The 21,621-nt window shown below is 43.5% G+C and overlaps 1 protein-coding gene and 1 long non-coding RNA gene across 9 annotated transcripts in view; one reads left to right on the top strand and one right to left on the bottom strand.

The window, feature by feature from the left end:
• The window catches only part of ATXN1 (ataxin 1), a 277,784-nt gene that overhangs the window by 51,967 nt on the left and 204,196 nt on the right, over positions 1-21,621 (top strand). For 2 of the 8 annotated variants that reach the window (XM_071736395.1, XM_071736401.1), the window contains exons 1-2: positions 7,075-7,230; positions 12,632-12,758. The gene's annotated coding sequence lies outside the window, so the exon portion shown is untranslated. Of the gene's footprint in view, positions 1-4,710; positions 4,867-5,524; positions 5,658-5,874; positions 6,253-6,741; positions 6,818-6,887; positions 6,908-7,074; positions 7,231-7,666; positions 8,958-12,631; positions 12,759-21,621 lie in introns of those variants that run through there. The other 6 variants (XM_071736400.1, XM_071736394.1, XM_071736398.1 and 3 more) reach the window with 6 other exon arrangements.
• On the bottom strand, positions 1,589-4,777 carry LOC139792694 (uncharacterized). Its single transcript, XR_011724358.1, has 2 exons — positions 4,673-4,777; positions 1,589-3,984 (listed from the first exon to the last, which is right to left on the bottom strand). It is a non-coding gene; the product is annotated as an uncharacterized lncRNA (long non-coding RNA).

Here is a 21,621-nt window from a genome sequence, read left to right as displayed (position 1 = left end):
GATTTGTTCAATAGATCAGAACAGCTCAGTTGAGGCCATTAAAAGACTTAGGAATAAAAAATCCATGTTTTCAGTTCCTAGATCTGTTCAAACCGGTAAGCATCCCATTCTAGCCCATCATCCCTCCTCCCCTAGAAACTCACTGCACTTATCAAAATATGTATAGCTTTAATTAGAGAGACAGTAACAGGCTTTAGAAACCACACTGCCTTATATGCAGGTAAGATGCTTTAAGAAAGGTCAAAAGTTATTTCCCAACTCTAAGTGTTTACATGATAGATGCTAATCTAATCTGTCTAGGCCAATAACGCCCTTAACAGACAGAAAAAAAAACCTGGCAAGTCAACTCCCAGATAAGTCTCTGTACCTGCTATGATTTAAAGGGACAACACGTGTCTCTTACAGGGCTTGTCACCTCTGACTGCTCCCTGTTAGCAGCCGAGAGCCCTCTCCCAGAAAGTGGCTGGTGGATTCTCTTTAGGCCCACAGCATCATTTGGGTTGAATGTTAATTCTCATTATCAGCGCTGCCTTGACAACCCTCGAAACCAAGCATTTTCCAGAGAGTACAGCTTCTCCTCTGCGCTTTGCTGGTGTACTCTGACTTCAATGTGAATAAACCCCATGTAGGAATAAGATCTTTAGTTCCCATTTGCACTCACACCAGCCATAGTGGTCAGAGGAGAGACCAGGAGGTGAATGGAGACCTCCAACATCTTACCCCTATAGGCAGCAAAGTACCTAACAGGTCGTAATAGTTATTACTTGAGAAGTGCTGAGGCCAGTTAAGCACCTCTAGAGAAGGGCTTAGCACTTTTATTTTCCACTGGTCACTGCTGGAAGGGCTTATGGAGCTAACTGTGGCTATCATCCATCCTGGTGTGGTCACTGGAGGTTAGCTGGTCTGTCTTCCAGATCAGTGACCTATAACTGACTGACAACTTATTCAAAAGTCTTGATTTTAAGACTTCAGAGGATTAATTAGTTTTCTTAATTCCCTGATGAATTACTTTCCCTGTTTGAAAAAAAATACAGTAACAACAAAAAAAACACATCTTAATTCAGATCTGCATCTAAGGACCTATTGTTATTTTAAAGATACTGAAGCTATTGTTTTTAAAGAGGAATTTGATTGCTTCTTTTAAAAAATCAAAACAGTTATAAGGTAAATATATATTTTTCAATCTAAATATCCTAATACCTATTCGATAAGGCATGAAATATAATAATTTGTTCAACAACCCTGCAAGCCTTACCTAGCCACAATGTGGCAAAATAAATATATTAACAGAAGCCTTTCCTCTGAATTCACTTGCAAAAGACCTCAGCATTTTAGACTGTAAGATTTTTTCTCTTTATGTCACAATATAGTACTACATAGTTGCTCCATCTTAATGAATACTTTGCTCTCATTTCACTAAATGTTAATTTGCATGAGATACTTGTGGCCTTAAACAGACAGCATTGGTTTTCTGTGTCTACCAATCTAATTTCCTTCCATCAGAAAACAATCACAGCATTCTGGACAATATAATCAACATCCTTGGTCTGACAGAAGATACATTCATTTTGAAATGAATATGCAAAAATTAAAGACATTAGTAATATTTTATTATGTTCATAAAAGTGGCACTTCAAGTTGAAGAATACATTCCAAATCTATTATTGTTCAGATTGTGTACATTTTTAACTTCCCTGAGGAAAGAATACCTTAATTAGCCTGCTGTATTCCAAATTATAGTTTCCCATTTGTTAAAGCTGTTAAAATACCTTAGATCAGCTGCATATGTCTGAAATAAATATGAAAACAACTGCATTGGCAAAAATTATCTGAATGTGAGGGCTATAAATAAATAGGAGGTGGACTGGACAGTCAGTAGATTCTGAGTTGGAATAAAAACATCTTACTTAAGCCAAAAACATGGCAACCAATATTTGCTGTTATAAAAATGTGTAAGATTAATTGAGGTTTTATGAAAGCTGTTTGAAACTGAAATGAATAGCAGAAGTTTATTTACCAGTTTACTTACAAGTCAGTGTTAATACCTGAAACATAAGGCACCTTACAAGCAATGACAGCAGACCTTTGATTGTATTAAAAAATCCTTTTTGCCAGGGGATAAGAATGCCTATATGCTGATGCTCTCTCGAAGTAACTACCACCTAGACAACACTTGGCATTTGAGCAAACTGCATGACAGATCTGTGATGTGGATTACTACTGTCCACTAGAGGCTGTAATGAGACCAACAATGTCATTTTATGACAACTTGAAGACAGACTCTAATGATCAATAATTGTGAAATTACTTTTCACACTCAAAACATCGTGAATCACTGGTTTTCCCTGAATGTTAATGTTTGGTTTTTTAAAAAAACATATCCAGCTTCTTATGACTCTTCTCCCTTTTTTTTGCAGATACTATTAATTGTATAAAATGTACAGTGTAGATTACACTAGTGGCTTGAAAGAGTTTCTTCTAGACAGTGTGTACCTTGCATGTCAAATTGATTAATATCTTTTGGTCAAGACTGTATTCAGCTGGGAGTCGCATCAGTTTCAGCACATCACCAGCAGTAAATAAAAATGCTTGAGTGAAATTGGGTTCTTGTGTCCCACTCAGCACAGAGGTGTCAGAATCCCTGTCCAGACTGCACTCAGCCACCTGACTAGTGTCTGTCAGGTATCTCTGCTCTCTTTCTCTCTGCAGGAGCACAAAAGTCTGCAATCAAAGAATTTTGTTTTAGAATTCTGCTGCTATTTTTGTGTATGCACCCCTTGCTTTATGTCCTTCTCGGAGGGGGTAAGGTGATGGGGTCTAGGGTGGCTCTTAGCTGCTGTGAGAATGCACTGCAGGTATCTGGGGTAGTCCTTTAATGGGATTTGACAGCTTCACTGCTGAGTTGCCTCTCACCATTCCTGCTGTCTGATCTATCCCAGTGGCAGGTAAAATCACGTCTACTTTCCACAGCAAATGACTTTCTTGCCTGGCTCAGTTCTGCACTCCATGGTCCATAGGCTGCACTGCCTTCATAGGTACTAAGGGACCTTTGTCCCAGCCATTCAGCAAAGGTTACATTCAGGTGTTGTTTCTCACCCATTCTGCCTTCACCAGCACTTCCATAATTTGTGACATTCTCCATGGAGAGAATGCATTGAGCCCCAGCGTAGGCCTTCAGCAAGGGATCTGCAGAGGCACAGGGACATCTTGGGACATGGAAGTATATCCTGTGTGGCAGGCGATGTCTTTGAAGGCATAGTGCCCTCATCTCTTATCTGGTAACGTAACCAACATATATTAAGTTGTTAAAACGGAGGGGAGGAATGGCTCATGAACCTGATGTGGCTGGCAGCAGTTGTGGCACTTTCCAAAGCCATGAACTAAGGTTGCCTGCTTGCCCAGGACAATAATATTGCTTTGACCTACAGTGGACTCACATTTTAGGGGTCTCTTTTCAACTCTGAAAAAGAAACACAGACAAAGATTTAAAAGCCTATAGCCTGGAGCGTTGCAAAAAATGTGGGTCCTGTGGCAAAGACTATAGCCACAGAGGGAAGGAATACACAAGCCTGCTGCAAAAGGAAAAGTTGCCCAAAGCTTGCTTCAGCATGAATGTGGCTTCTCTTTCTCTGCGTGTGCCACACCTCTTGGCAAGGTGAACGTTTGAGAAGGAAAGATTCCTTTCTCCTGAGGTAACACTCTCTACAACTGGCATAAAAAAGGTGGCAGCCAGGAGAATGCCATGTTCGCAGAACTGAACCCTGATAGGCTTGGAGCTTCACTAGGGCTTTCACTTGATTTTCAGTCATCTCCAGTCTCTGTCTCTCTCCCTTGGTTCTTTTTATTAAATCAATGAATCTTAGATTCGTAGGGTGATGATTTTTCTGTGTGCTTTGCTGCTGTAGATTACCTGTATCATAGTTCTGAGTGGCACGTTTTTCCAGATATCTTGGCCTGTTTGCTGCTTCTGTCCCCTGACCACTCCTAGAACAGTAAATTATGTCTTTTACAGTGGAACTGAACTAAAGATGCAGAAGGTGCTGTGGTAAAAGATCTCAAGGTTTCCAAAATCTGGTTTATATTACAGTATCAACTCTAAATCAAGAGCATTGCAGCTTACAATATTGTTATTACATTCTTTAGCAATTATGGTGAGCTACTACAGTCATTTATAGAAGGAACTACTTTGCTTATCTGCATACCCACAGGCAGAGTCCGAGGGTACTTTGTATCTAGACTCTAATGCTAGATTTAGTGCTAATATGTAGTATATAATGGACATACAGGAGAAATAGCTGCACTAAAACCCCAGTACCTTGGAGCTTGCTGTTGTGGCAAATTGCTAAAAGCTGCAACAAACAGCCTGCTCTGGATGGCCAAGTTGCTGGGAGTATAGATCTGAGGCCTTTCTGAGGCCTGTGACCTCGCAGCATCCAGTTCCATGGAGCTGGTACATAAAGGCCTTTAGTATTTATGCAACATTTTTGGCAATGCCTTTGGAGTGGGGAGAGGCCTACTCTGTGCTGTCCCTCCCTTCCTGATGCCAAAGCAGAGTGAATGGCTCCGTACTGACTGCTGTCAGGTTGCATGCAAGCATAGCAGCCTGCTGTCCTTTGGCTGTGTTCCTCCCATTCATTTCCTCCACAATTTGTTTTATATCCCTAAGTTGTACCTGGCTTGGTAATTTGGTGTTCTGTCTTTTCTTCTAAGACTTGCAGATCAGGCTCAGCTAGTCCAGAAAGAGGCTATTTTCTCCAGTTTTCCTCTTGCATCTGTGCTTCTGATTTGCCCATCACTGCAATTTATGGTACTGCAGAGATCTGCGTGAAGAGGAGTAACAACCTGATGCTGGAGTGTCAGGGAAGTGTAAGTTGCCTTTAGCCGAGGGTGGGGGGGGGGAATTTGGGAGATCCTCACAGTGGTCTGCGTGCAGCTGGGAGAGATGCAAGGGGATCTTTGATGAAATGCTGCTGAAGAATCCAGAGTGAGTTAGTACCCAAACATGCGTGGTTCAGCCTTGCCTGTCTTGTAGTTCAGTGACAGTATGAGTCAGAGCCTCTTTGGTCTGAATGAAGTGGAAGGTACTTTCTACAAAGCAACTCAAGCATATGCCAAGGATCCGGATAAATAAAACTAATTCAGAAAAAAAAGGGAGTGGGATGCAGGCTCTTGCTCTAAATCACTTCGCAGTTCTCCACAGCGGAATGCAATATGGCATCTTAAATAAAATCACCCTCTTTCTGACTCTTGCAGAGGCTGCTTCAGAGCATTCCCTGGCTTCCAGCACAGTTTTATTTCCTCCCTTAGAGAGACAGACCAGCCTCGACTGAGCAACTGATTTTCATGCATCCTTTAAACCAGCATTCCCTGCCATTTCTGAGGGACAGCAGGCTGCAATAGCTGTCTCTTCCTTTCACCCTTAAACAATATTGGTTTGGGTTGCTATTTGTTTGGTGGGAGCTTCGGTTTGTTTGTTTGTTTTTTTGTTACCCCCTCCCCAGCTCATTCCTTTCCTCCTGCGAAGTGCTTTGAGATCCCCGCGACGCAGCCTGCCACGGGAGCGGGGACTTCGCTGGGAACGGCGGCATGCGCAGGGATTAATCCCGCCGTGGCGAGAGCCAGCCTGGCCTTTGAAGTGTGACAAGGGGAAGGAGGAGGTAAGTGGCGAGGCCAGGCCAGGAGAGGCAAGGCGAAGCGAAACCCTTCTCACCGTTCCCCTCCTCTCCCGCACCTCGAGCCCCGGGCCCGTCGTGTCCGGCCCCGGGCAGCGTGCGGCGGCCCCGCAAAGGGTTAAGGCCGCCTTGGCCCGGCGGTGCTGCGCGTATGCAATAATCTGTGTGGCTCTCTTGGCCGCCTGCCAGAGTGTTGCCTTGCCTCCTCCTCCTCCCTTCTCTTCCCCCCCCCTCTCCACCACCCCCACTCTCCCCCCCCCCCCCCCCCCCGCCCCCCCCCCGCCGTTTTGCATGAAGTAGGATCCTTGAGCTGTTGCAGAGGCAGCCAACTGCTCCATATTTGGCTTCTATTACCCATTTACATGCTGGAGAGAGGAGAGGGAGCGAGCGCTGTACCGCAGACATCATTTCTACTACAGTGGTGGAGACATCCCGGACCTGTGTCACTGCAGGGGGAAGGAAAAAAAAACAAACAAACAAAAAAGCAGACCCAAGCCCCGTGACCAGCTAGGAAGACGTTTGTGTGCGAGTCTCTCTCTGACCCCCCCCACGCCAACCCCACCTCCACTGACACTTTACAGTAAGTGGCTTTTTCTTCCTCCTCTGCTTTCTGCCTGCCCCCCCTCCCCTCCGCCGGCTTCTTCCCTTGTTTAGACTGCAAATCGCCGGCGATCTCCAGCTGGAAAAACACGGGGCCGGGGGCTGGGGGGGGGGGGGGGGGGGGGGGGGGAAAGGGGAGCGCACTGCCCACTCCGCCGCGGGGTTACAGTCTGTCTTGCTGCGGCCGCCCCCGGCCCGCGGGTGCTGCTGCCACGGGCCCGAGTCCGGGCCCGGCCCCGGGGGTGGGGAGGCCGTGAAATGGCCGAGGGCGCCGGTGGAGGGAGCAGAGCGGGGGTTCGGGGACACGGTGCGCCCCGCTGCGGGAGCGGGTTGCCGGGTCCGGGCCGTGGGGCCGGGGCGACAAGGCGAAAGGAGCCACTCTTGCAGTTGTTCCCCCCTCCCCCCCCCCCCCCCCCTCCAGCCTCCTTCCTCCTTCCTCACCCCCGCCCACCCCCCCCTGGCCCGGACGGGGTGTGAGTGGCCGCAGGGACGGTGGACATTTTGCGAGCCGCGGTTGCCCCCGGTGCGGCGGCGGCGGCCTCGGGGTGCGTGTGAAACTGCGCCTGTGTATGTGTGTATGTGAGCCGGGGGGTGCGGTGTCTGTGCTGTGTGCCGTGCCTGTGGCGACACGGCGGGTGCGTGTGTGTGCGTGTGGCTGTGCGGTGCGGGGGGGATGGGTGGGGGATGGGGGGGGAGCTCTGCGGTGCGTGTGCGGCGGGCGGGCCCGGCGGGGCGCAAGGCAACGCAGCGCGGGGCCGGGCGGGCGGGCCGGGTGCCGGCAGGGCCGGTCGCCGCCGCACGGCGTATGTAGTACGGGGCTGGGTGGCTGCCGGAGGGTGAATGAAGCGAGGAGGAGGCGGCGGCGGAGGAGGAGGAGGCGGCGCTGGGGCTGGGATGTGCCCGGCAGCAGCCCCGCTCCGCTTCACTCAGGGCCCAGGCCGGCTGCAGACGCCACCCGGTACTGCCGGCCGGGGGAGCGGGGGCGGAAGGGGCAGCGCCGGCGGAGGGACGGGGCGGGAGGGCCTGGGGTAGGGGGGGACTGGGGGGTGGGGGAGGAACTGGGGGTCGCCCCCGCCCCGCTGCTTGCCCGAGGGGTCCGGCCGGCGGCGTCCCGGGGGGGTGAAGAGGGGGAGGAGCGGGGCCGGGGCTCCCCGTCGCCGCCGCCCCGGGGCTCTGCTCTCTTTCATCTGCGGTAGCTGCCCTCCTGCCCCTCACCTACCCCGTCCTCCCTCCGCCTCGGGCTTTGCTTGGGTCGGGATGGGGGGTTGGGGTGTGGGGGGTTGGGGTTTAGTGTGTTTGTTTGTTTGGCTTTATTTTTCCCCTTTTTCTGAAGCATCGTAATTTACTGTCAGAAAACAAATAAATGACCCCTTGTATGTTTTGTGGGTGCTGAATCTGTCAGTGCAATTGCTGAGAATATTAAAGTCTAAATTGAAGCATGCTGGAAAACGTTAGCTCCTACTGTAATAGTAATAGTGATAATAATAAAATGACAGAATTGGGAGCGATTTACATGTTATTGAAGAGGAGGAATTACTGAAGAGTAATAATAGAAAAGAAAACAAGTCGGAAGCCCGTTATATAATGCACTGTGTAGATAACGAGAGCGACAGGCTATTTTTATTTTGTTTACCGTATGCTGTGTAATAGGGACTCCTCCGAGCAGCATCTCTTCCCCCGTGAGCCCGAACTCCACATAGAATTGGGGAAAAAATTTTAAGCATTCCTGTTATGCGCAGACGAAGGAATCCGGGTTTGTAAAACCTTCCTCCTTACAAATGTTTTCTGTGTAGAGATCGGAGAGGTTGCAGGTAGATGACCTTTGCCGGAGACCTTTTCCCTTTCATATGGTAAAGAAATTCATATTTTGTAACGCAGGTTACACGTTAACCTTTAGCGCTCATGGTTATGTATTTTATGCAGTAATGGTTACACTACGTGTCAGATGTGGTCAGGCACGGCGAGTTACTCTGCTTACACACCGAGAAGTCAAGGACTTTTAATTTCAGTTTCGAATGAAGCCTTCCCCTAAAGGAAAATCCTGGCTTCATGTTAATCTATTTCTGTTCGGGTGATGGAGATGGTTCAGTTTTGTGATACGGAGCAAGGGTTATGAATGAGGGAGAGGGAAATTGAGAATGGCCGGGGAAAATATTACGCCGTAGTTATTTTTGTGATGCTGCGAGATAATAGTAAGTTGTAATTGCCCGTTGCTGCACCTAACATGTTTGTAAAACTGGACTGGTATTTTATGGGCAGCAGTTTTGTTGGTTTTTTTTTCTTCTTTGAGGGTGGCTGTAATCTGCTCACTTTTTACATAAGGTGGAGGTCAATAGATTTTCCTCCGCACTCGCCTGTCTGTCTGTCTCTCTCGTCGTGTAGCGACATGTCAGTGGTGTAGGCTTTCAGACCGCTTACTCCAGCCCTGATCAGTCATGTAATTAGATCAGGCTGCCATGGTAACAGACGGTGTTCACCGTCCAGTCAGGTGTGTGTACGGCTGGCGGGCAACCCACCGGGCTACCGCCAGCCCTGCTTGTGCCACCCGGTGTTGGTGGTGTATGGCCAGCACGGCCACAGCCTCCAGCTTGCTGAACGCTGAAGGATGCCGGTGGTAGTTTCCTAATGGCTGAACTTCTGGAGAAGGGTGTTCTGTGCCTACTGCAATGTCAGGCAGATGGGACGGTACGTGGCATGCTCAGCAGGTTAGGCAAATCGTCAGTTCCATTTGTGTTTATTACTAGCAAATTAACAAAGGTGTGGTACTTTGTATGAATGCTTTTGGCTTATAAAAGCTTGCATAAAAGTTTCTTCAGAGTTTTTTTGTTGGGTTTTTTTTTTTGTTGTTGTTTCTGGATGGCTTTTAACTGTTTGGTGGCTGTAGCAGTGTTCGTGAGTTTGTAGCAGTTCCCATTCTGGCATTCATATTTTAGGCTACAGGTTTATTATTCTCCACTCCTGTACTGTACTTTATGCTTTCTGTCCAGTAAAATTAAAATGAATGATGCTGGATATCACTCTCATCGTTTAGGTTTGGTATGCCTTGTTGTGGCTCTTGGCAGGGTCTAGGCCATTTGGTGAAAGCTGACTTGATTTTTTCTTGGTGAAAAACTGTTAAAAACAATTTTCTGATCAGTAAATAATTCCTTTGCGATATTGGGTGGGTTTTGCCTTTTTTTTTTTTCTTTTGCATTTGCTCTCATCAACATACTGTAGCCATAGAACAGGAGACTTTGCCACAAAGTTAGCAATACCTTGAAAAAATATGCAATCTGATTAGCTCTGAACTGCCTCCTGTTCTTAAAAATTTAACTGAGGAATGTGTATTTTTCTTCACTCCCAGTGTTTGGACGCCACTCTTATGAGCCACTTTAAAAAAAAAATATACCTGTTTGTGAAAGGCACCAAATTTGGCACTTTGTTCTAATGTCATAAATCTGGAGTGACTCCAGGGGACAAGATTGTGGGCCACTTACATGGGTGTATATCTAGAATAACTCCATTTATTGGACTTAAGCCAGGCATGTAGTAGAGTAACAGAGCTCAGAAAGTGATCTGCTGCGTATCACCATTATTTTCTCCATATCTTTTTACAGCAAAAAGCACTGTGAGCTTAAATAGGATTTTTGCATGATTAGGAGCTGTGTTAAGCGTCTGCAGAAGTGGTTAACACCCCTATTCCAGTTACTAATCTTCTGTGCACTTACACTAATATTGAACTTGGCCCGAAGGATTTCATGTCTCAGTGAAGAGAAATCATGAGCACCCACAGCTCCCAAGCGTTTGTACTACAAGTCTGGAACATAATGCAATCCAGAAATATCTCAGTAAAATAGATATTTTAATCGCTCTGATGGTAAAGCACCGGAGCTGGAGGAGGTAATGAGAAATGCCTGTCTCTGGTTCAGCTCCTTCCGTGCCAGGCAGCCGGCCATATCAGGTTCAGTGTGATGAGTTTGCAGGTCTCAGCCTGCCTACGAAGCGGGGGTGTTTCTCCTCAGAGGGGTGAGAGGATGGGGAGTTTGTGGGCAGTTTCTTACACCCAAAGTGCAGCTTTTGAGTGCCTCGATGAGCTTGCTCTTGTAGCAAGAAAGCATTCCCCACTTTGCACCATCGCCCCTGTTTTGGGCATCTGTACTGAGGAGGTGACTAGAAATGTAGGAGTCTGTTAAAAGGATGGGCTGGAGAGTGGAATAATTACATGCAGGATGACTCCTGTAGGGTGAGCCTTTGTTTGCCTCGTGCTACTTATACATATTTTATTCTAAGACAAATTACCTGTGTGGCTGAGAGCATTAGAAAGTAATTATTTTCAAAAAGGCCATATATACATAGCTGAAAGACTTCCTGAAAATAAACAGCACAACTTTTCTGCCCTGCCCTTCTGGCCAGATTGAATTTGTTTGGAAAGACTGAAAAAAACTAGTCTTGTTTTAGAAGACATTTACAAGAGACCTGGAATTTCACTTAACAAAAATTTTTATGTAATAGATTCAGTGGCCTAGTTTCCTGTTAATTAATAAAATAGACACTTGAATGCCATCACTTGGAAAGCAACTGAGGATTTAAACATTAGGATTTAAAAATACTTGTTTTAGCCATGTAGCCGGTAGAACAAAATCAAGGCCTCATTTTCCCCTTGCTGAAGTTTAGCAGCACATCTTAGTGAATGGCAGCCAGGGTTATCATTGTCATTGTTCACAGAGTGTGCTGCTTTTGTTGCGGCGTACTAATTGAAGGGGAAATGCAATAAAGAAGTATGCCAGGCTCTAAAGGAAATGCGTGTTGGAATTGCATAGGTGGTCTGAAGCTCTGGCTGGCTGCAAACCTACTCCAGTGTGTGAGGCAGCTCATGCCGATGCTGCTTGAGAGGAGTCGGGCTGTGTGACAGCCTTAGCTAAGCAGGCAGGTTGTGAATGGTTTGGCTGCTTTGGAGGACTCCACAGGTACAGTCTGTACAATTCACAGGTTGCAGGTAACAGATCGAGTTGTAGGTCTCTTCTGAGGCGGCTGCAACCAAGACTCACTTTAACAAATAACAATATAATTAGCATGAGAAACAGAAGTACGACAGACTTGGCACAGGCAGATAACTCATTGCAAAGAAATGATGTGCTATATTCCAGTGACTTCAATAGCCAGAGCTTTGCACACTGCAAATCATGACCTCATCCTTTCATTTTACTTTTATGCAAGACTCTTAGGTGTAGTAAGTAAGTAAATAGGTATTTGGAAAAAGGCACTGTATTTTGGAGTCTCGTTCAGTGGTTCACATTCTCTGTATATATAGAAATTGAAGGGTTTTACTCACTTTTGGCTGAACTGATACTTGACTAACTAATGTTTTAAAAAGTAAGGAACTTTGCAGACTCCTCACTTCTATAGAATGACAAAAACCAGATTGATGTCTGTAATCCTTTTTGATCTCAGTGCGTATTTTGAGGTTTTAATGCTTTTTTTGTTTGTTTTTTTATTATTTTTCCCTTCAAGCTTTATTCTGAGGTACAACATATGCAAATCTGTGTGTATGCATGGGTCCCACTCTGCAAAGTTACTTTAGTACATGTCCCAGAGAGGGCTTTGTGGAATGAGGATTGATTAAAGAACCTAGCTAGAGTTAAGTATGTGTGTAAATCCTTCCTTAAATAGGAATGAGTAAGTATGCTCATAAACTGAAACAACAAAAATGCTTTTCAGTGAGGAAGAAATGGTCCCATTAAATCCTTGTATCATCCCGATAGTGGTAAAAATATTTGGTGAGATTCCAAGTGAAAAACCAAAATGTATTTTGTTTAATATGTGATGTCATCAGAAATTCAGTGCTGGCTCCTCATAATTTTACAGAGCAGAAATACAGAAATAGCAAAAAAAAAACCCCAAAAAACAACCCATGTTGGTAGAGTTTTCCTTTGTTTATATTATTTGGGAAATTGCAGTAATAGGCATCAACTCTAGTGTGCTAACATTAATGACAAAATGGTGCACTGTGTAATGTCATATTTCCAAAGCTGTTTATTTTTCACCTGATCGTAGTAGTTGCAGCAGTTTGTTTTCTGGATGATGCCACTTCTCAAATAAAATATGTTCTGTTGGCAGTGAAGGCAGTCATCTCAACTCGCTTACGGTTCTTCACCTCATTAAGATCACATTTAGGAAAAGAGCACTCAGTTGAATAAATGGGTTCTGCTCTCTACTGTCTATGTCTGCAGGATTAAATCTATAGTATATTTGTGCTTGAGTAAAAGCAAAAGCAGTCTCTCTCAGTCTCCATTAGGATGTCTTAGGATGCTGTAAATGGTTTGACTCTTAACTGTGTTTCTGTTTCTTTCTGTTTTGGTTTCTGTCACCTCAACTCCTAGATCAACAGTCACACCGCAGGCCAAGCCAGACGGGTGAGCAATACAAGCTGTGAATTTATTCTTGACCCCTGTGGGACAGTGACCACCTTCGTTTTGTCTTCACTGTACGATACGCACTGCCAATAAGGTGAGAAACATAATGCTTTTTTTTTTTGTTTCCTTTAATAAGTGTACACTGTCTGTTCTGGGCTGTGATCAGCATGGGCACCTTACCCGGGTCTGTTCGATTACTTACTCGTGATACATTTGTACTTCCCTTGCCTGGCAGCAGAGGTCCTTGAGAATCTCTCCTCAGAAAAATTTCATTTACTCCCGTGACTCAGTTTGGTAACTTACAGGACACTGGGTTCCAGATGAGTGGTTTTATGCGCACCTCAGGTCAGAGCATAGTCGGTTAGTAAAAGATGATAGTATGAATGGAAAAGTTTACAGGCTTTGCTGTTTGTTGTAAAATGCCACGCGTAAAACTGTATAAATTCTTCCGTCTCTTTTATTAATGTTTTTAGTGATTGTTGCTGCTTGCAGCCTGCTTGATTTTTCCAGGGTCCTGAGTTCCTCCTGTGTACTAAACTCCATCCAGTAAAGGGATACTTCCCAGGATAACAAATCACCACTGATGTGCCTGGGTATCTTTTCCTCAGGTTTGAGGAATGTTTTAAATTATTCTGATTTATTCCCTCCCCACCCCCCAAAATGGTGTAGCCTGTAGCCAGGATGTAATAGTGCACATGTATCAGTCTGCTCTCCCTTTCTGTTCTCTCTCCTGCCCCCATGGTTGTGGAGAATACCTTGAAAAAGCCAAGTCTCAAGGCTCAGTGATCATACTGCCAATAAAAAGAACATACATTTTTATTTTATTTCTTTAATCTGATTGTTATTAAGCCAGCCTGGTTTTTTGGACCTGGTATATGTTTTCCAAGTGCTTGGGTTTGGCAATACCGCTAACGCTTAAAAAAAAAAAAAAAAAAAAAGAGAGAGAGAGAGAAGAGAAAGGGTCATAAGAAAATTGCCTATGTCTTTAAATAAAAGAAAATGAAATGTAGTGGTTACTTGCAGAAAATCAAAGGAATTTTTTTCCTATTTATAGCTAGAAAACTTAATTAGTCTGGCCTTCTGTTTATAAGGGGGCTGATCAGAAAGTCTCCACTGCAGAATAATTTTTAATGTATACAGCATGTCACAGAGAAGTATGCAGCCCATAACTTGAGTTTTATGGTAGCTGCAGGGAAGGGTGCTGTGCATTAAAGGGAAGTTGTCTAAGCAAGTAGTTACATGCAAAGACATGCCTGCTATGGTTTACAAATCAGTTTGAATGGTGGGGGTGGACAGTAACCACGATATCTCTTTGGGGCAGTAAGAATTTCTTGAGGCTGAAAAACCAGACAGAGTGCCTGTGCGCTACATTTCGTCTTTCAGTTTTGGAAGAAAACTGAGTTAATGGCATCTATTGACTTGGGAGATGGAATAGAAGGAAGCTTTTTTTTGTGACATTAACATTTCCACAAAGTATTTAGGTTTTTTCGGAATCAGCTTAGGTTGTAGGAAATTGTTTTTAGTTGCAAAAATTATTACTGCAGGAAAAGCTTCTCCCTCTTAATTAGAAGAAGTAATTGCTTACAGTGTAGTGGTCAAATTCTGTGAATAATCAGGCTGTATTATCCACAACGTTGTGCTAAGTTACCTTGAATATTTTAGCTTCTGGCATTTACTGTGATTACATGAGAAAGAAAATATTAGATGTTAAGCAAACATTTTTGATAAAAAAATAACCTAGTTAAGTCTGGTGCAGAGGCATGAGGTAATGCAATGCTATGCTCATTTATTCTGTACCCATGCAGCTTAAACACAGTGTTTCTGTGGACCTTAGATCAGATTTGTTTTGACTCCTTATCTTCACGTTGGACATTTTAGTGACTGGGGTTGGGGTACCCGTGTTGGCCTCATTAGTTAGTTCTCATTTTCCTCGGGGAATAATCAGGATTTACAGATTTACTGTAAAACTTAAGTAGGTGAAATAAAAGTTACTGGAGTAGGGACTGCCAGCTTGCAAACATTCTCCCTGTCACTGAATGTACCAGGGGGGAGCTCACAGCAGTAACACGTGAAAGAAACGTGACCCGGCGCTGTGCAGCGAGCAGCCACAGATCGGTTTCACAGCTTGAGATTGAGCATTGATGAGAGACTCAGCATCTTTATGGCTTTCACATATGGAGTGAAGGTGGCCAAAGCCCCACTCCATGTTAGCCAGATCCAGCTTATTAGCATGGTGTCTGTCACAGGGACTGAACACTGGGCACGTTTTACTGAATGCCTGCAACATGACATCTCTGAAACCTGACTTTAGGCCTAATGCCCCTACATGTACATTTGTGCCTTTACTCACAGGAGGAATTGCATGGCTTCAGGGAACAATGTTGCTATTGTGCCGGAGCTCCAGGTGTGCTCACCCTGCCGATTCCAGCAGCATTCTTGCAAAGCCTGCTAAGCATCTTGCCTGAATAAGGACATGAGGATTTGTAAAAATAAAATTAACATAAATAAATAGAGATGCAATTTTTTCTTTTCTTTTTTTTTTCTTTTTTCTCTCCCAGCCCCCCCCCCCCCTTTTTAAATCATGACTCCAGTTAATTTTAGCCTGCTCTACAAAACACAGTTATTGTTATTTGTTCAGACCGTGTGCTGCCTCCTTCCACGTAGGCAAAAGATTCAATGCTTTCTTTGAAACAGTTGTGTTGAGAGGGTTTTGCATGAGACACTGGACATTTTAACAACTAAAGAGTTCTTTTTAATCTTTTCCACTGTTGAGTCACTTGATATCTATTAATCATATTATAGTACAGGGTTGAATTTACAGTTGTAGCCCCATTGTAAGAAGTTTTTTTTTTTTTTTCTCATGAATTTTCCAAAAGTATGTCTGTATACTAACCAATGTTGCTTTACATAAGGCATAAGTTCTGTTTTATGTGGACTTCTGGCTACTGCTCTCTGCAAACATATGACAGTCTGTCCTTTTAAAATACTTTCTGGCGAATTTAAAAAGAAGTAGTGCGTATCTGTATTAATATGTTCAAATGTGGTGGGGTCTTTTCTGTTTTTGCCATATCAGTGTCCTTTTATCATAACTTGTTTTATTTCTTCCCTTTCATGCTGTTTACTAAGGCCTACAGTGGCTTCAGCGCTAGAAGAAGGTAGGCAATGGGGATTTTGAACATGTTAAAATTAGCATAAGTGAAATGGAGAAGTGAAGTAGGTATAACTGGATAGTAATTAGAAATATATTTTTTTAAACAGTTTGTGTGGAAGTGAGTAACTCTAAGGTAAATAAGTGACATGAGTGCAGGCTGGCATCTTAGAAATACGGCTATTCCTCAGTCCTCTCTCCTTAGCTCAGCCCTGACCTTTGGGGTGGTTCCTTTGGCAGATGCTGGGGGTTTGATGTCTGACTGAAAGTTTTGTAATATGGTCAAAAGTGTAAATGGAGTTGGGTCTAGCGATCCGTTTACATAAAAACACAAGCCTCATGTCCATTATGAGATATAAGCCAAGACCTGAGGTTTGATTCACCTTCTAACTTCTGCTTTGACATGGTGTATCTGCAGATGGCATAAAAGACTTGTACCCCATGCACTGGAACTTGCTAGCGTTACTTTATAGGCTTTCAGATGTTAGAGTAAGTATTAGAGAGATGGAGACCTTCTATGTGCTGAGGGCCGAAAATGGTGAGATGACTAAATGTGATATTTAGTAGTATAAGCCTTAGCATCTGTGTGTTATCTGTCTACTCCTGCCCTCTCTCTCGGATGTAGGCACTGGATGGGGTTGTGCTGGTGGGTTTTGCTGGGCCTCAATACCATGTGTTTTGGATGAAAGTTAGCCCTTGAGACCTGGGGTATAGCTTTGGTTGAAAGTTAGCCCCAGGGGCAGCATCTGCATTGTAGTCTGTTAGCTGACAGGTTTCTCTTGGTAAGATACTGCAATGGATGCAAACCTCAAGCTTGCAAAATCCTTCTTTATTTTCTGATCAGTTACTTAGTACTGATCTGGCTGTTTGGGGACTAGTTGAAAACCTGACTTAAGGATTTACTGAATCACTCTTTACTCCCTACTGTAAAGTACCAGTGTTAAAGTGTTTCTGACTCATACTGGAGTGTGGTTGAGTGAAGGCCCTTGTAGTTTTGTAAATTTAACGTTTCTGTGAGGCCAGCTACTTGAAAGAAAGTCAATAGAGAAGGATAATTACAAAAAGCAGGCTTAATCCTCCTTTGCTGTGCTTGGGATTTTTGCACTAGTGAATATTTTCTCATGGTGTGGTTCCCTTTCACTGCCATTTGTAGTAGCTGAGTAGGGTGTGACTTTTCAAATTAATGTGTTAGAAACAGCGTTCCTTCTCTTCCTTAGCTCTTAAGCACATCCCCCTCCCTGGTATTTTCCCCAGATAGTCTTACAGCAGATATGTCCAGAATAATTTGAAAATTGTCTGTATGCAAGAGAAAAAGAAAAAATCCTAGTGGATTACTGCACTGGAAGAAGTTGTAAGTTTATTCTCTGTGTACCACTAGTGGTTAAAAACCCATAGCGTAAGTAATCATAAGTAATGCATTTTTATTTACAGATTAGTAAGCTCTGCTCTGACATATGACTAAGAGGGAAGCCCCTCCCTTTAACAGTTGCATGTCATCTGCTTCAGAGAACTAATTACTTGGCAATTCCCATTTGATAATTCCCTCTTTATTTTCTGATGAGTTACTTAACAGTGATGAGCTTGTTGAGCAGAATACCGTGCTTAATCTGTGCTTCAGAAACTACAGTGCGGGCCTGGGGATATCATTGTTTTCTAAATGCTGCTCAGCCTTGCCATACGAACATTGAAACCACACTAAGACATGTTAGCAGTTCACAGTTAATGGTAAGCTTAATGTGACTGATGCACAGCACTTGCCAAAAAGGAAGGGGGGTTTACATTACTGTTGCACTGTAAACAGGATGCTAAATACATAATTTCTCCAAAAATCAAAACAAAACCTAACACAATTTAAATATCAGGAAGTAGAGGCTTGTATCAGAGGTATCTTCTGTGTGTCATTTCTCCCCTCCACTGAAATAATCTGGTTTAAAGGAATTTTTTGTTCTTTTAAAAAGATTTTTAAAAATCGCTATTTTCTTGTAATATATATTTTATAGTTCAGCTGATAGTGGTGATTGCTGTGTTGTTGTAGTATGAGATGCTTAAATAATTCTCCACTCTTACCTGTCTATGTTTATTCTTTCCCAATCTCTTCTCACATTCTTTTACTCTAGTGGCCACAGCAACCCTTGCTTCTGGCAGGGGAATGCGTTACAAGCCTCATTGCTAATTACAACATCACAGTGTTTCTAGAGGGTACCTGAGTTCAGCAGTGCTTAGCTACAACAGCAAGCAAGGGGATTTATGGGGTGAAGTGACACCAGTCTGATGATGGCAGTCCTGGTAAGGTCAAAGTCAATCTCTTCTGTACATCAGGAGTCAGGTGGGTCCTGTTCAGACCCAGTGTCTCTGAAATTCAACCGTGTTGAATCATGCTGTTGAATTTGATTCAAATTTTATTGCTGACTTTAGTAGAGGAAGGTCTGTGGATAAGCTACAGTCACTTTGACTAGTTAGTGCCATACTCCCACAGGCACTGAGACTAGGAGAGTTGCATTTTAGCCTATCTGGTGCTATAAGTGAGATCTGGACTATTTTTTCTTTCAGCTGAATAAGAAGTGTAGTATTTTGTCTACTGTGTCACATGATATTGCATCACCCGGCTTGATGTTTTATTAGATATTCATAGTGATCTCTATTGGACAGTACTGGAAGCTCTGTCATAGGCCTGTTTTATCAGTGAGAAAAATGCATTTGTTTGCACATCTACAGGTGCTTTTTTTAAAAATTAATCAGAGGGACAGTAATTGTATAAAACATAGAATTCAGAGCAGATTAATCTACTTTAATTGTGTTTATACACCATCTATAAAGTCTTTTGAAAGGAGTATTAATCAAGTTGATCAAAGGTGGCCTGAAGTACAGAACTCAAGTACAAACACAATTATTTTCTATTGGTGTGTATGTTTGCTGTAGCTTGGGTGATAAATTTAATTTTTTTTAAATACAAAAATGAGTTCCATTTTGCTTTTGGGATTTTTTTCCTACAGAATATGTCACATTTCAAAAGCAAAGGTACAAGAGGGTAAAATAGGTTAGATTTTGCGTTTTTTAAACTCAGTAAGCAGGGAGCATAATAAACTAATAACATAATAAACTAAGCGACAGAAACCTCAGCAGAAGGTCATGGAACAATTTTTTATCTTTTTTTTTTTTTAATGACTCAGGTAGTTCAGGTACTGCTTTATAGGCATTGCTGGTGAGAGAAATCCTCCATAAGAATCAGAAAAGAAATATCACCATGACCATGGGAGCTGTCCCATGGCAGGTTCTTCTACAAACCATTACATCTCTTGTGGAGGGACCTGTGTCTGGAGCCACGGTGTCAGATTCATTTTATAAAGGGAGCCAAAGAGTTGCTAGGTGGTGATTTGGGCTGATCTTCACCTGCCTGCTCAGAGGTGGTCTGTCCACCTGTGAATTGGCGAAACCACCCTCCACCTTCCTTTTTGGATATAGCAGCATTTCCCCAAAGACTGAAAGTCTACTCAAGCAGCATTGCCTGTGCTCTCAGAAGGGATTGTGTGTAAGAACTACAGATTTGGTCCACGGTCTTTTCTTCTCTCATCAAGAGGATGCAGTGTTCCTTGTCATTAAGATTGAACTTCTGAGTAAAATGTTTGGCCCAAGCAACACAGAACGAGATATTTCTATTAATATTTATGCAAGTAAAAGGCTAACATATGAATATATTGAACATGATCTTTAAGTTAATACAAGATTTTAATTGCAGACGAATATCTTAAAGGTTTAAGTATCTTGTTTCAAACAAACAAACCCCAATTCATCAACATGCAGTAGAGATTTCTCTGCTGATAAACTGTTGTCTCCCTGATACCTACCTGAAGTGGTACATTTCCCTCTACTTTATGACAGATGAGAGAACTAACACATCCTAGATTTTGTATTTCTTCTGGATTCTCTTTCTCTTTTCCCACCAGCTACCCTGGGCCATGTTAGCATGACTCCTCTGTGAGCAACACTGCTCTTGGAGTAGACAAAGATCAACTGGTGGAACTGGACAAATGATTTTCCTCTGCATCACTTATTTTGCAGAACTACAAAGCTGCTTTGCCTCTTTGCTTAGATCTTGTCTGTCTCCACACTGAATTTGGGATGAGTTTCAGGTTTTCTGCTACCAGTCTTGCTAAATTTTCTTGGATCTCTGCTGTGATCTGGCCTAATATTCTTGTTGTTAATAATATGGTCCTGGAAATCACTGGTGATTTCCTTTGTGAACTTGACAGTTGATTAATTAATTGCTGGGAGATAAGTGACACGGCAGTCTCTTTAACGTGTTTTGAGGTCTGTGTTCTATTTTACAGGGAAAGAGGATGATGGTAGATCTCACAGACCAATAATCTATTGTTAAAATTACACTTTGGATAACACACATATATATTATATATTGGCTTAAATATCTGTGATACCACAATACCGGAAGGACTAAAGAAGGAGTAAAACTCTGTATTTTGTTCTACATTTGCACAAGGTGACGGAATAACTCAGTCTCTGTGCCTGGTCTCCAGCTCTGAGAATGATACAAAGCAGCATTGGTATATCCTACCATTTGTTGGGCACCACCGGTTTATTTGATTGCAGCTCAGCAGCAGATTTGGGAGGAATAGTGTGTAGTGACTGAGTGAATTAAAGTAATTCCTTCTTGGAAGTACATTTATTACGTGGCACTACTGTCCAGACTTTGTTATCTGAGTCCAGCCAGAAAGGACCCTAAGGAAAACTGAGGTGGGTAGAAGGTTTATAGTAAGAATTTGAAATCTACTAAAGAGCAGCAGTCAGGTATGTACACCCATTACCTAAGGAGTCAAACTTGTTGAATGTCACATTGGCTGTATGGAATGGAAGAAATGCAAACTAAGACACACTTCTGCTATGTGTGCAGCTCTGCTATGCAGTGCGTTCATCTGAGCTGTGAGCTGGCTGGCTGCAGTGTTTGGTGCTGTTTATACAGCTCAGCCAGAGTGTCTCTATGAAACAAGCAGTGCTGCACAGCCTGTGCTACAGCAACCAGGTTTTTATGCTCCTTATCTTGTTTCATGTGAACTGTGAATGTTCTGTGTTGCATCGAGACTAAGGTGCTCAGCCAAAGGCAGTGGTGGAATAAGGGGTCTGGTCCCCACCTCTGTTACTTACTTTGATGGTGTAAATGGAGCCATGTGACTGTAAATGTGGTGTGACAGAGCGTGAGATCTGGCCTGGTTTCTCCAGAGGGTGTCAGGGCCCTGTGGACTTGGAGCATTTGCCAGCAGGTCAGCATTGCTGATCAGACACTGCTTGGTTGGTGCTGTGGCAGCTGAGTGTTTGCTTGGCTTTGCCTCCAAGTGAAAAGGGAATGAAAACTGTTCCACAGTCAAGTGTCATTGATCCTCTCCCTTGCTTCAGGTGGATGTGTTGGTGAATTAGACTCATCTTCATATAGTCCAAAGAGTATTTTGCTCTTTCATCCTTCTGTCCCCCTTTAACTTTACTCAAACTTAGTTCTTTTATTGCTGGCCAATGAATTTTTCTCCTCACCCCCTTCTCTACTGAGATTCTCTTGTGCTCAGCAGTTCTTGCTGCTGGGTATCTGACCTACTTGCACAGATCCCTCACCAGGTTTGTTACCTGCATGATACTTTTTGCATTGGCCCTCTCTTCAGCTTATCTTTTGTGTGTGTTTCTGTGTATCAGAAATCCATTTCTTCTCAGAGGGTTTCGATACCTCAGTAATTTTCTGCAGAACTGCAAATTTGAATGCTGTTTCGTCTACCTCTCTTCCTTCCTTGTTAGTCATAGCCAGATTCTG

This window comes from Heliangelus exortis, chromosome 2 (genome assembly GCF_036169615.1).
Source record: "Heliangelus exortis chromosome 2, bHelExo1.hap1, whole genome shotgun sequence".
NCBI classification, from domain to species: domain Eukaryota; kingdom Metazoa; phylum Chordata; class Aves; order Apodiformes; family Trochilidae; genus Heliangelus; species Heliangelus exortis.
Note: the sequence above shows the minus strand (reverse complement) of the source record. Positions and strands in the feature narration are given on the sequence as shown.